Here is a 12,394-nt window from a genome sequence, read left to right on the forward strand (position 1 = left end):
TGTAAACTGGGACTTGACTGGAAAAACCAGAGCACACAAGCACCCTATGAGCCCCCAAAATCACTCCATTTCTGGTTTCTTTTCCTGTGAAAAGATATAAAAATGACCCCATCTCCTTTGTTCCATTAACTACAAGATTTGGTTCCTGAGATGAGTAGAGTCCAAGCATCTCATCCTTTCCTATTCTGCTATCTTGCAGAGTCACCATCTCCCTGAGTAGGATAAAGAGGACTGGAACAACCTCCAGAATTTGGCTCATAATTCAGGGATGTCTCCATGTGTGCCTGATGGATGCTTCATATCGGCTTCCTCTGGCCAAATCGCAGCTGCCAAGACACTGACTGTTCCAAAACCCAAACCCCAGGATTTGCTTACTCCCTTTCCTCCAGCGCAGCTTTTCTTCAAACACAATGCCCTTCACCCTTTAACCTTTTCTCAGTGTCTGATCCTATCTCTTCACTCTCACGGTACCTGTGTATGGCTCAGAAACCTCCAGTTTCCCTAATAAAGTGTTCTGTAGATCTGATATTTCTGAGAATGAATAATTCACATCTACTCCCTCTGTGCAGTGTTTGCAGAACAAGAAATCATTGGGTCTTCCAGTGACACCAAAAGAAAGAGAAGAGTATGGAAATCCTGCAAATTGGGAATGCTAGTGATGCCATGGCCCTGGTAAAATTGTCATGAAATGCTTAGAATGGAACTGGGTTTGCTCAAGCGAGTGACCATGAGGCTTGCACTCCATCAACTTCATGGGAGATTCATCTCCGAAAAGGCTGTGAGCTTGTTTCCCAGGCTTTCAATAAAGGATACACTTCCAGAGTCCAGCACAGACACTACAAAATAGAAGATAACTGGGGAGAGACATGAAAGGAGGAGATGGGGCAGCAAAGAAGAGATTCAGAGCAAGTGAGAAGAGAGAGGGATGGAGGAGGGAAAGATACTGAGTGATGGCACAGTTTTAAAGCAGGGACCTACAATTCTTTCACTCACTTCAGTCTAGAGGTAGAGTCCACGGAGTCCACAGCCCCTCCCTTTGAATCTCGGCAAACCATGGGACCGCTTTGACTAGTCAAGTAAAGCCAGATGATGCTGTGTGACTTCCAAGGTTAGGCCAGAAAAAGTGCACTCCATCCTCTTACGATGCTTGTTTACGGGGGGTACATGAGACAGCTGCCATGTAAGAGGTCCAGTTACTCTGAGACAATCATGCGGGGGAGGCCCAAGCACATGCTCTGGATGACAGCCTCAGACAAGGTCTACCTGAGAGCCAGTGTCCATTCCCACCATGTGAATGAGCTTCCAACCCAGTGGAGCTTCAGATGACTGTGGCCCCAGCAGACATCTGACTGCAACCGGGTGAAGACCCCAGGAGAGAACTATTGAACTCATTCCCTCCCAAATTGCTCACCCACAAAATGGTGAGAAATAGAAAATGTTCTGGGAAATTTTATTCACAGCAATAGGTAGGTAATTGGAACAGATGGGAAGGAAGTGAAAGGAAAAGGAGAGAGATGGAGGAGAGGAAAGGCACGGGGAAGTCAATGGGAAGGAAGAAAGGGGTCCCCAAAGGACTGGGCAAGTTAAGAAGGTGCCAGGCTTAAAGAGGGAACCCCACAGCAGGAGTCTTGGCCACCACAGCACACCAAAACCTGGATGTATCTTTCAAATGAGTTCATTGTCTGGTATGACTTGAATCAAGACACTCTAATGAGAGTCTGGGATCCACTTACTGTTGAGTAATTTCTTTCCTCTCCACGTCTGTTTCTCTCTTTAAAAAGGACTGGTTAAACTGATGACTATTTCTGAAAATGCTGTTAGCAAGCACCTACATTAGAATTACTTGGGGTGGGAAGAGTCTGTCTAAAATACAGGTCCTCAAGGAATTGCAGATGCCGCTGCCCCAGAGCGGCCTGCACTACCCAGCTACAGTCAACCCCACCAAGTTCTTCAACATGGCTACGGATGGCGAGCCCTTGGTTTGGGTTTCCTTTCAGCTGTTTCCAACGACAGCAGAGAACTTCAGTGCTCTGAGCACTGGGGAGAAAGGATTTGGTTATAAAGGTTCCTGCTCTCATAGGATTATTCCAGGATTTATGTGCCAGGGTGGTGACGTCAGTTGCCCTAATGGCACTGGTGGCCAGTCCATCTATGGGGAGAAATTCGATGATGAAAATTTCATCCTGAAGCACATGGGTCCTGGCATCTTGTCCATGGCAAACACTGGACCCAATGCAAACGGTTCCCAGTTTTTCGTCTGCACTGCCAAGACTGAGTGGTTGGATGGCAAGCAATGTGGTCTTTAGCAAGGTCAAAGAGGGCATGAATACTGTGGAAGCCATGGAGCGCTTTGGGTCCCAGAATGGGAAGACCAGCAAGGAGGTCACCATTGCCGACTGTGGACAAATCTAATAAATTTGACTTGTGTTTTATCTTAACTACGAGACCATTCCTTTTGTAGCTCAGGAAAGCACCCCCTCACCCCTACTTACTTGAAATAATCCATAATCTTTGTGCTTTCACTGCAGTTCTATGGGTTCCATGTTTTCCTTACTCCCCTCCAAGTCTAGTTGGATTGCAGACTTAATATGATTATGAAATAAAAACTAAACAATAACAACAAAATAAAAGTAAAAGGGTCCTCCAGATCCCATAAATATGCATTTTTAACAAGTACAGCCAAGTGATTTTAAAGTTTCAGAACCTGTGGATTGGATGATATTTAAGAGCCAATCCATTAGTGAGGAAAAAAATAATAAAGGCTTAAGAAGTCTATTGGTGTCTGCTCCTTGTATAGAAGGAGATCAGGAGAAAATGTTAGAATCATTAAATGTGGGGAGGGTCAGGGAAAGGTCGTGCAGAAGACCCCAAAGTCCTGCTAGTCTGGCAGTTTTACAGAGTGACCATCTAGCCAAGTGGCCCCCATGTTTGCATCTCCTTTATTTACATGGCTCTTGCCTCCACACATCTGTGAGAGTTAGTCTGTTCTCCCGGGAACATCTTTGTGCATCTTTATGATCCAGACTAACAAGTCATAACTGGTCTCATCCTGTAGGAAGAAGGAAGTAGGCAGAGCACTTATCTGGGAATAAAAATATCCAAATACAAATCCCAACTTTGCCCCTGGTTGAAGTATGACCTGGTTGGCACAGGGTAGGGTGGAGGGATGCTTCTCTCAGGACCTCAGTCTCCTATCCATAAGATGAAGGTGATGGATTAATAATGTCCGAGTACTTCTCAATTTGAGGAACTATGGCAGGTCAGGAACCCAGCCAAATCTAATAAGCACCTGATGCTTGTCTGTCCCATTAGTACCTCTCAGTCCTTGGTTAATATTGATATACATGAATGACTGGAACAAAATCATTCTGTCCTAGAGGGCCCATGGATCAGAGTGGTCCTTGAAAATGGCCAGAATGTGCCTTGCAGTTTATGGAGTCTGCTGTCCTTAGGAATGAACTCAGAGCCCTAGGGGCTGAGCACAGGGAAACCTCTGCCTTACAAGGACCTCAGTGGAAGATGTTGTGTTTCTTTGTTAACTATTTGCTCATTACTCTGCCCATTAGAAGCCAGAGAACACCTCAAGTGGAATCTTCAAGTGTTACCCATGGTATCTTGCAGATCCAGGACTCCTCATCTTCCCTCTCCTTCTTATTCTCTCCTTGAAGCTATTTCCAGAGCCAGAAATGCTTAGAGGAAGCTCGAGATGGCTTTGAAACTCAGGGAATGTTGAGTTCCACAGCCTCAGTCACCCTCCTTTTTTTAAACCCGTGTAGAAATGGAAGCTTCTAGTAAGAAATAGATTCGTCCAAGATCACACAGCAAATCAATAGCAAAACTGAAGCTAAAATCCAGGTTCGAAGGGTAGCAAGGGGTTGTCAGATTATACAGCCTAGCTGGAAATCAGGATGGATATAATGGCTATTTGTCAGTTGGTTTGTCAATATTCAGCATCTTAATTCCATTCTAACAGTTGAAGAAGTCTCCACTGGGAGTCTTTTTTTTAAGTTTTTATTTATTTATTTGAGAGAGAGAGAGAGAGAGAGACAGAGAGAGCACAAGCAGAGGGAGGGGCAAAGGGAGAGGGAGAAGCAGACTTCTCGCTAAGCAATGAGCCCAACATGGGGCTCAATCCCAGGACCGTGGGATCATGACCTGAGCTGAAGGTAGATGCTTAACCAACTGAGGCACCCAGGTGTCCCAGGAGTCTTGGTATGAGGTAAAACCAGCATTCCACTGTAAAAGCTGAAAGAACCAGACTTTATCAGTCAAGATTCAGTAAAGGACACAGAAACTACACTCAGTATTTCAAACAGAGAGTTTTTAATACTGAAAGCCGGTTATATGGGCATTGGTGGGAGTGGGGGATACATCTGTCACTCCTAGATTTGAGAGAATAAAATCTTTAGTGTTTGCAGACCTAGGAGTTCATAAAAGGGGCCCAGGCACAGCTGGAGCTCATACCTCTGGCAGGACAGAGAGGTGGGGACTGTCTGGCTGGCACTCAGTCTTCTAAAATGCACTGTGGCTGGAGTTCCGACCTCTGAGGGGAACCTGGCTCAAATGGAGCTGGGTCCACTGAGTTGGGAGATGCAGCCAGCTGGTGCTAGTGTTTGAGGAAGTGCAATGCATGTGGCTTGAAAAGTGCCAAAAGGATCCAGAGGATAGAGGTATAACTGTGTTTTGCTGCTGGAGACATGCTGACCAGAGCCATAAACAGGAAGGAAACCCCTTCTCCCCTCATTTCACCTGTCAATTTCTTCTCAGTGTCTCCCGCACAGAGTCTAACTGGAACTGCTGGAAGCAACACACAAAAGAATGAGGGAAAACTTAGTTTGCAGAGTGTCACTGGAAGCATCAGAGGAAGAGTATGAAGGGATGGACTTGCAGCTCAGAGACAGTTGGTAAATAGTATGCACTCTCCCAGCCTCTCTTGCAGCTAGGGAATAGGCACTTATCTTGGGCTCAATCAAATACTCCCACATTGAACAGACATTGAACTGGGAACTAGTACGAAAAGAAGAAGGCCAATGGGGAATTTATTCTGATGGAAACAGTGGCAACAGACAACCTCATCTTGCTTCTGCGAACAGTAGAGGCAGGGATAATGGTGATGGCATTGATGGAGCAAGATGGTACAAGTGTTCAGTGTTCTGTTGACTGTGGCCCCAACTTTGCAACCTTCCTTATTCCCAGCCATTCTCCTAGTCTTATTTTCTAGTGCTTCTGGTGATCCTGTGAACTACCCAAATTCTTAAAAAATAAATTTCCTTTTTGCTCAAAATAACCAGAATTGCGTTTATGTCTAGAAACCCTGATGGATATAACAAGGATGGCACCTGGAGGGTACACTGAGCCTAGAAATCTGAATGAGCACAAACAAACTTTTTTTCTTGGGGCACCTGGGTGGCTCAGTCAATTGGGTGTCTGACTCTTGGTTTCAGCTCAGGTCATGATCTCAGGGTCGTAAGACTGAGCCCTGCCTTGGGCTCTGTGCTGGGCATGGAACCTGCTTAAGATTCTCTCTCTTCCTCTCCCTCTACCCCTCCCCCTTGCTTGCGCACGCACACACACACACACACACACTCTCTCTCTCTCTCTCTCTCTCTCTCTTTCTCTCTCTCAAAAAAAGAAAAGAGAACGTTTTTCTTTCCAGAGAGGTTGTCATCCTTCTGTGATGTGGTCCGATGGAGTTTTTCCCCATGATTGGTTCCTGAAGCCTGTCATCATGCTATGGCCCCCATATTCCTCTGAGTTAAGTTTTACCTTGGAAAAGGTGCCCTGTAGAACATGGATGTCCAGAAGTATGTAACACCAAGGTCATTTGCTATCTTACTTTCTCTTGGGAGGACCTAGTCATTAAGAAGAACTGGAGCTTGAGTGAGAATCAGAGGGGGCATTCTCTTCAAAATAACAGGGTAAAGCTAGACAAGTTCCATGAATAGTAGAAGAGCTCTGGGCTTGAGGAACTGTTCAATAAAGCTGGCCCCAGGCCTTAGATTCTGTGCAACAATGAGTCACCCAGTCTCTTCTCTGAGCCCCAGTTACCAAACTTGCACCATTGGGAAAGACAAAGAATCTTCCCCCACAGACTCACCTGAAGATCTCATCCTTCCCACATCCAATGATGTCCAAAAAGATATTAGCGGTGGTAGTGATGGGAGAAGGGTAGATCTGCGCAGAGCCACAGAAGATCCAGTAAGACATACTATAGACCACACACCTCCCAGGAAGACCTGAGGCTCCAAGCCCTTGTTCTACATCTTCCTCTCATCAAGTGAGCTGCACTCCATGGGAATAACATATCAAGAAGGGGGAACTGAGCCTGTGTAACTGTCATTGTTTTCTAAATTTTCCACTTGCATTTCTTAAGACATAAATTTACTCTATTCTTAAAGCGATCAGCCTTATTTTTGCCCTCTGGACATTTATTTGGAACATAAATAAAGTAAAAATGGAAATCAACTCCTTTGGTATGTGAGTGTTTATGATAAATGTATTTGTTATATGTACAAGCACGTCTTCTCTCTAAGCCCTGGTTTCCCTGTTCTGTAAAATGAGGGTGGCAATAATATCTATTCCAAGGACGTTTTATGAGAATGTAATGAGACAAGGCAGAAAACTCCCTGACATATAGTGCTCAAGTGATGTTAGTCTCCTTCCCTTTCTAGACAAGAGAAAGGTTACGTGGAGGTTAGAATCTAAATGAAGAAACTTCTTTCTTTCAAAATTCCACCCAATTTACTTCCCCTCCCCATACCACTCAAATCAATGGGTCTCAACCAAAAGTAATTTAATTAATTCTTTACACACACACACATGCATGTACATATAGTTGATGTGAGGTTAGTAAGACTCCTTTGATAAGTCTAAGAGCTGGATAACCAACAAGAAGTTCCTTCTAGCTTCTCTAGTGTGCATTTAATAAATCTTACACTTGTCCTCCATCTTCTGGAATTACAGTAACCCTGCACCCAAGTCACCCAAGAAAGGGCGAAGTCACTGAATCACGGCCAAAGATCCCCCAGGACAACCCAGGTACAGAGTGCCTGGTTTTCAAAGTCCAGTGCCTTCCACACTGACCCACAAAGCCTGTTCAGCCAAAAAAGTACAGGCACACCTCATCAAGCACTACCATCAGTGCATGGAGTTTTTATCATGCTGCTAATGTTAGAAATTTTTTAAATCAAAAAATAATTTATGTCCATAACCCTCTGCAGGGTTTCCTAACCTTGGCACTATTAACATTGGGGAACAGAAAATTCTGTGTCGTAGGGCTGTCCTGTACCTTGTAGGATGTTTAATATCATGCCTGGACTTTACCAGTAAGTCCCTTTACCAGTAAGTCCCTTCCCACCCCTGAGGTGTAATCATCGGAAGTGTCTCTAGATATTGCCAAGTGTCCCAGGGGGAGGTGGGGGCATGTAGAATGAAAACTGCTCTTCTGTATAGCGTGTTAAAAGGCCAATTCTCACTTTCAGCCCAGCTGTTCTAGAAAAGGGAACATCCTGGTAAGCTCTCACCAAAGAGCACCAACAGGCAATCCTGCCTTTCCTCTGCCTGAATGGCAAATGCCAGTCTGTTCACTCCCTGGGGGTCTCCTTCTGCCCTTACCTTGGTTTCTGATGAACTGATTAGACTACCTAAGAGGGCTAAGGAAAGAGATCCCAGGAACAATGTTGGTGGACCACCAAAGTACAAAAGAAGATGAATCAGAGAGATGTTGATGCATAGATATGTATCTCCTCTTCAGAGGAGATAAATAGGAAATAAAGGTAGAGGAAGCAGTGAAGATCAGCAGGTGATAAGAGAGTTGACCAACCATTATGTAAACTACTGTTGGGAGAAGCAATGGCCAAAGAATGAGTATCAGCTTCAGGGGATTTAAAGAGAAGGAAGAGCTATGGGTAGTGAGAAAAATGGGTAACACATGTCTGTAGGGGCCAAGCATGGTGCTGATCCAGTTAGCACTCCATTTCCAAAAAGGCATCATGACCCCCCCATGCACACATCTGCAAATGGCATGTGCCTGTGTGTGCATTTACAACTAATAAAACATTTGCATATTCATTGAACACTTGTGCCAGATTCTGGGAGGTAAGCCAAACTCTCATAATTCATCTCAATTTTTAAAAAGATTTATTTATTTATTTATTTGAGAGAATGAGAGAGAGAGAGCCCGTGAGCATGAGTGGGAGGGGCAGAGGGAGAGATAATCCCAAGCAGACTCCACACCACGTGTGGGGCCCCACATGGGGCTCGATCTCACAACCCTGAGATTGCGACCTGAGTCAAAACCAAGATTTAGAGACTAACCGACTGTGCCACCCAGAAGCCCCAATTCATCTCAATTTATATGTGAGAAAACTGAGGCTTGGAGAGGTTAAATAATTCACCCACGGTAAAGAGCCCCTGTACTCAAAAACAGAACCTCGGATTTCAAATCCAAGGCTCATTAAATCCAACTAAAGCATGCTGGTTTTGTCTTCTGAAAAATCAAATCTCTGGAAGATCCAGGAAAGGAGTTGGGTGGGGAATGTGCTGCACCCTGGTGATTTGGGCATGTGTTTAGACAGATGATTCTCTAAATCAAACAAAGTTGGGCCCTCCTTCTACACTGCGCTTTTGACATTTCCATTCAAATACACTGAGTCTGCATCTTCTCCAAGTAGGTTACTGTTTCTGATCTCTAGACGATGTATTTGTTGTTCCAAAATTCCTTGAAGTCCCCAGAGGGGAGGGAGATAGCACCTAAGACTATGCCTGGCATGTTATGGGAACTCAGTGTTTGTTGAATGAATGAGTGATACAAGGGTTTTGGAGCTGGACAGACCAGGGTCCCAGTCCTGACTATGAAACTTGTTATCCATGTGACAAAGACAGTTTGACCACTCCTTGTCCATAAGATGGGTTCTAAGCTTTGTGGGAATCCTGTGTGTGTTCAAGGGAGGTAATGTGTGAAAAGTATTTTACACGGTGCCTGGAAAGGTAAGGCACTCAACAAATTGGTAGCTGTTGTTTTATTATTATTAAAGGGGCTTCCATTCTGAAGTGTAGTTAAATGATCTTCAAATCAGGTAAGGCCAAAGGAGAAAGGCAGAGCTGTGCTTTGGCTGGACAATCTATTCTAGTGGTAGCCCAGCCTTGTAAATAGCAGAGGTTGGGGGTAAATTAGCTGAATGTGGGCTTAGGTTCCTCCCCTTGGTCCCCTTTCTCCCTAAAATGCCAATCCCAAGCTGGGCCACAGGCTGGGTGGCAACATGAAGCTCCAGGTCTCTCTCCCGTTCCAAGAGCCTCAATCAGGATTAGGACGAAGTTGGTATGGAACACTGGAGCTCCAAGAATAGCCTGGGAATAAAGCAGGGTGTCTAGCAGCACAGAGAGAGTGACTTATAGGATAGGGAGTCAATTCAATTCACCTCATCAAATGTATGTTCATCAAATATATGTGTACAACATGCCAGACACTGTCCTAGGTGCTGAAGCTAAAGCAATGAGCAAAACAAAGATCCTGCCTTTGTGGAATTCATATTCCAATGGGAGAGAGACAGACAATACATAACACACATAATACATGGTAAAAGATCTATAGAGGAAAGAAAAAGTAGAGCAGAGTAAGGGGGATTCAAGTCTGGGGTGGGGCTGGTGGCAAGCAAGGTGAGATGGAGAAGGATGTGATAGGAGTCAAAATTTGAAGATGAGGAACTTAGCCAAGTCAGACCTACTTGTAGGAAAAGGCTCCATTCTGGACTTTGATTTGCTAAAGCTTAAAATCTGCAAATGGATGTGGAGAGATGAAATGCAGTATATACAAGATTATTGAAAATGAGGAGAATTAGCAGTAGTGTCCAAGATTTTTCAGCAGCCAGTAAAATTCCCTTTAAAAAATCATATTATGCATGTGTGTGATGAGCACTGGGTGTTATACGCAACTAATAAATCATTGAGCATTATATCAAAAACTAATGATGTACTATACCTTGGCTAATTGAATTTAAATTAAAAAATAAAAATAAAAAAGTGAAATAAAAAAAGAAGCTGTGAAGGCTAAGGAAACGCAGGTAACATTAATTTATTTCTAAGGCCTACAGCTAGAAAGTTGCAGAGGTGGACGTTGAGCCCAGGCTGGTCCATTTCCAAAGTCTTAACTGCTATGCTACACTTTTTCATGATTCTCAGAACTTCCCCCACGGGGCTGATTTTCAGCCACAGCTTTTATTCAAAGGGTTTCAAAATAACAGGTTTGCTGCCAAGACAACAGACAATTCCCACTCTCTTCCTCCACCCTGTCGTTTTCCATTACATCACTACTCATTAGAAGGAAGTCACTGCGTCCAGCCCACACTCCAGGAGGTAAGTATGCAGGGGCACTCATACCAAGAGGTGGGGATTGTTTGGGGCCACATTAGAAGTCTGTCTGCCACAAGGAGTAAATTGGCCTGAATTATATGGCAGTGACTGCTGGAAGTCTCAGTTCTTGGGCCTTTCCCTTCACCATTCTTCTTCCCTGGTATTTGCTCACAGATGGAAAGTTCAAGGCTCATAGTGCCTGGTCCCTGTGAGTACAAATATTCAAGTGGTCCTACATCATCAAGTCTAGGTTCTGAGAGATGTCATTATAAAAGTTGCTTAGTTGGAACGATAAACAAAAATTGCCAGAAAGAAGAAACTAGATCACTGGCCAAATAAGCTACATGGGCCCTGGGAATAACCTTCTTGACATGGTATTGAGGATCTCATTAAATTTCTTTTTTTTTTTATGATTTTTTAATATATTATGTTAGTCACCATACAGTACATCCCCGTCATTAAATTTCTTAATTCAGAAGTGCTTGGCTGGCTCAGTCAGGGGAGCGTGGGACTCTTGATCTCGGGGTCATGAGTTTGAGTCTCACATTGGGTATAGAGATTATTTAAACAAGTAAATAAATCTTTTAAAAATTTCTCAATTCACATATGATGGAGGAAGATCTTCCAAATGCCCCTGAGGGCAGCAGCAAGCTTCTCAAGCCTTTAAAAAAACTTCCTGGGAAGAATGATAGAGAATAATTTAGGAGCATATATTAATGCAGATATATAACTTGCTTTTATCAGTTACCAATATTGGGTGATGATTTTCTTACACCATCAAATATTCTGCAACATAATTGCTAAAGAGCTTTCCTTGTATGGATAGATCATATTTTTTAAAGCAAGCTACTATGATTAAATGTTAAGATTGTTTATGGTTTTTCAATATAATAATAGTGCAAGGATAATAAATCACTGTGTACATTTCTGATTGTTAGAAGAGATTCTAAGAAGTGAAATTTCTGGGTCAAAGAGGACATGCATTTTAAAAGCGTTCAATACACAATACCTTTCATTAAAATTTTAATAACTACCACTTATGAAACACTTATGATATGCCAGGAAGCAAGCCTAGTGCTTTGCATACATTATCTCATTTAATATTCTCAACAGCCTGAAGAGGAGGATTCTATTAATAACTGTATCTTACAAATGAGAAAGTTGAAGGTCAGGAAGATAAATGACTTGCCCCAAATAGTCAACTGGCAAGGAATGAAGCCGGTATTTGAATCAAAGTCTGACTCCAGGGCCCATGTTCTTAATTAGTTTACTATCATTAAACCATAGGTCTGCCATGGCCAGCCCAGTCCCTCCTCACCTCTCCACCCCATAAAAACCCTGGACTTCTCCAAATAGACTCCACAATGATATTGGGGGTCTGTGGGCTTCTACCTTTTCATGTTTTAACCCACATTTTGTGGGTTAAAAGCAGGGACCTTGCCTTACACATTTCTCCTCTACACTGGGTCAAGCAAAGTGACATGCACAGAGTAAGTATTCAGCCAGTACTTGTTGGTTAGTTTCATGAAATTATACCTTAGAGGAAAGGAAAGACCTGGGATTTCTTTGTCAGAATTAAGGTTTTAACTTATGAGTCAATGCTATGAGCCTCATCATCTCTGAATTATGGAAGGGAGGAAGGAAGGAGGGAAGGAAGGAAGGAAGGAAGGAAGGAAGGAAGGAAGGAAGGAAGGAAGGAAAGGAGAAAGGGAGGAAAAAGGAAGGAATCAGGGAGGGAAGGAAGCTCTGATCTCTCCAGGAGAACTGGCTTCAGGAAGCACAATTGACTGACAGCCCACCTGCCACCCCCCTGGGTCCTCCATCTTGTTTGAATCAACGTTGTGTTCCCTCAGGCTGCTTCCAGCCAACATCTGAGATTCGTGGAGGTCCTAGAGCGGGCCCATCCCTCTGAGATAGAGGACTCCCCTAATAAGCAACCAAGATTTCCCACTGGCCCGGACAAGCCTTCTTAGAACTGAGCTACAATCAGAGACTTTCTGCCTAAACCCCCTGCCCTCCTGCCTCCTTTCACTAGTGTGAGACC

At 43.8% G+C, this 12,394-nt stretch overlaps 1 pseudogene; it reads left to right on the forward strand.

Annotated features, from left to right (window-relative positions):
* The first annotated feature begins 1,892 nt into the window (after window positions 1-1,892).
* On the forward strand, window positions 1,893-2,412 carry LOC113258213 (peptidyl-prolyl cis-trans isomerase A-like; annotated as a pseudogene).
* The last annotated feature ends 9,982 nt before the right edge of the window (window positions 2,413-12,394 follow it).

Source organism: Ursus arctos, unplaced genomic scaffold (assembly GCF_023065955.2).
Source record: "Ursus arctos isolate Adak ecotype North America unplaced genomic scaffold, UrsArc2.0 scaffold_16, whole genome shotgun sequence".
In the NCBI taxonomy this organism is placed as follows: Eukaryota; Metazoa; Chordata; class Mammalia; order Carnivora; family Ursidae; genus Ursus; species Ursus arctos.